This window comes from Elephantulus edwardii, unplaced genomic scaffold (genome assembly GCF_000299155.1).
Source record: "Elephantulus edwardii isolate Elephantulus edwardi_28Jun2011 unplaced genomic scaffold, EleEdw1.0 scaffold00014, whole genome shotgun sequence".
NCBI lineage: Eukaryota > Metazoa > Chordata > Mammalia > Macroscelidea > Macroscelididae > Elephantulus > Elephantulus edwardii.
Genome location: NW_006399764.1, coordinates 10,404,172 through 10,406,929, shown reverse-complemented (window position 1 = coordinate 10,406,929; position 2,758 = coordinate 10,404,172).

Genomic DNA, 2,758 nt, shown 5'->3' with positions numbered 1-2,758 from the left:
GCAGCCTGCAGCCCGCACCGCCCCCTACACGCCCTCCCGCTCGTGCCCGCAGGCGCGCGCACGCGCTGCCCCATCTCCGGGGCTTCGCTACCTCTCAGCGCCCGGGGCGCGCGCTCCTCCTTCCCCGCCTGCAGACGCAGGCACGCGCACCCCCGACCCCTCGGAACCGCTCCACGCCTGGACGTGCGCGCGCGGTGGCTCACACCCCGGCGGCCGCCGCGTCCTCCCGGGAGCCGCTTTCCCGCCCTCGGCGCTCTCCGCGCTTTTCCCACTTCGGCGCGGACGCCCCACGCTGCAGCGGCGCAAACGCATCTGCCGCGGGGCCCGCCCTTTGCAACATCCGTCCCTCGACACGCCCCTTCCAGGAACGGCAGCGCTCGCCGGCCGCTGGTGGCGCGCGCGCCTGGGTCCCGCACCGCCCCTGCCCGGGTTCCTTCGCGCCCGTGGCCCGAGCGGCTTCCGTGTCTCCAAGCCGGGAAATTTAAAAACTGAAATCGGACAGACAACCCGAGTCACCTCATTGCGCTCCCCGCCAATCAGGAGGCGGGATGTCTGCTTGGCAAGAAATGGCCGCTTCGCCTCGCTTCTCGATTCGGAGCCGCAGCAGCAAAATTGCCGAGACCGCTGCGCGCCGGCCACGCGAGCTGAGAACGCGGCGCGGCGCTGGCGCCACCGGATCGCGGGGCGCGCAGTCAGGTAGGCGGGGCCGGGCCAGGCGCCCCTTCCCCCTCCGCTCCTGGGATCCCCACGGCGGCCCGGCGAGAACCGAGCCCGCTTTATCCACGCGGTCTTTTTATTTTCGCTTTTGACCCGGCGAAGCATCGGAGCTTTTCTTCCTCTTTCCCCCGCGCGGCGCCTCCCCTAGGGCTCGGGTCTCCGGGTCCCTCGGTCCCTCGGCTCGCGCTGGCCTCTGAGCCGCCGCCGCCCGGCCTCCCGCCGCTGCAGCCTCCCCGGCGCGCTCCCCTCGCTGTCCCCATCACTGACCTTCGGGGACCCCTCCGCCCCCCGGCCTCCGCCTGCCACGGTCCACTCGGAACAGGAAGGCGGGGAAAGAAAGGAAGCCGCGGGCTTCAGGAGGGTGAACGGAGGACACGGCGGCAGTGGCCCGGGGGCGGCGAGGAGCCGGCGGAGCGCATCTCTCCCGGACGAGCCCGTGGCGCTGGAGCGCGAACGCGGGTCCGCGGAGCCCCGAAAACGGGAAGTCGAGCCCAGGACGCCTTTTGGGACGGGCGGCGCTGGCCGGGTGCGTCGGCCCGGGGCCTGCGTGGAGTCCGCGGTGGCACCCGCCCCGAGGCCTGGCGAGCGGGTGCAGAAGGTGCCCAGCTAGGCCCAGGCTGAAGGTCCAGGGCTTGGGCCTCGCCTGGCAGTGGCTTCCCGGCTGTGCCCGGCTCTCCCTCGTGGCCTAGCTGTAGACCGAGACCGCAGCGGGAGAGCCGCAAGGCCCTAAGGTCGGGCGCCCCGTCCCTATCCTTAGGGAGCAGGAAGCAGGCCTGGGTGGGGCCCCCCACCACCTCGTCATGGGCCGCTCACAGCCAGGGTCCACACTCCCCAGGCTTGCGTAGGAACCCTGGTGGCCTCGCAGGGAGCGAGTTACCGACCCAAAAGCAGGCAGTTTGAATCCCCCAGCTGCTTCTGGGAGATAGATTGGCAGTCTTTTTCTCTGCTATTTACAGCCCTTGACAACCAGCTGGAGGGTCAGCTATGAACTGCCCCAATCTCGTCTCACCCAGGGTGACCTCATGTGAGCGGAATAGAATTAATTGCTGCGCAGGGGAATCTTTGAAAAGCAGCTGCCAGGCCAGCTGATCCAGGCACCTCTCCTCGGGGTGTCTGGATCAGCCTTCCCATAACTATTTACCAGTTCAGGAACTAGTAAAGAGATCTGTGTAGATGTGTGCGTTGGCAGGATTCCCTCCACCAAATGTGCTCGCCATCACCTCTCTGTTTATAAAGAATGTCTTCTCTCCTCCTTCGCTAGGTTGGCCGCACCACCGTCATTTGTCAGGTCCCTCTGCTCAGAAGTGCACAGTACAAAGCTTACCCAGAGTGCTTAACAGAAATTGTCTTGTTTGTTTACAGACTTGGCGCACTGTCCCCATAGAAGGTTATAAGCAGCCGTGACTTCTCCCCAAACCTCATAGGGTAGCCGGACTAGTAAAAACAGAATTCAAACATGTTTTCCTGGAGCCTAGAGGAAGGGCCCTTGGGGAAGAGGGTTAGTCCAGAGAAATCATACTGGCAGGCATAAGCTGTCTGATGCCGGGTTAATATTTAAGGAGTGAAGCGTTGCCTGGACTCGGGGCAGGGTAATTTGCTGTGACCATAAAACTATGGTATGTTCAGCAGGGAGAGGCCTCTGTAATATTTCTCTTCAAATTTATTCCCTCAGCCTGCTGGAACTGCTGAACCTAAATTTCCCAGCTGAGTTTAAACTCCAGAACCTTCTGTATTGATTGAACCTGTGTAGTGTACCTCCATAATCATTTCCTCCTTACTCAAACTTGACTCTGAGGAGTAGGGGAACTTGCCACTTCGGCAGAGGGAAGCCATTTGAATAAGGGCAGGAATATACAGTTAAGTGTTCTTCTGTTTTATCAAAGTAAGTTTTCAAATCTGGGCTTTTACATTCCATCTTGGTTTTCCCCTGCTGCCTAACACCTGTGTTCTGTCTGTTGTGGTATGCAGGGGAATTCTGCCCAATTTTAATATTAGTGGAAGCAAAAATACAATTAGGAGGATGAATATCACAAAAACAGCT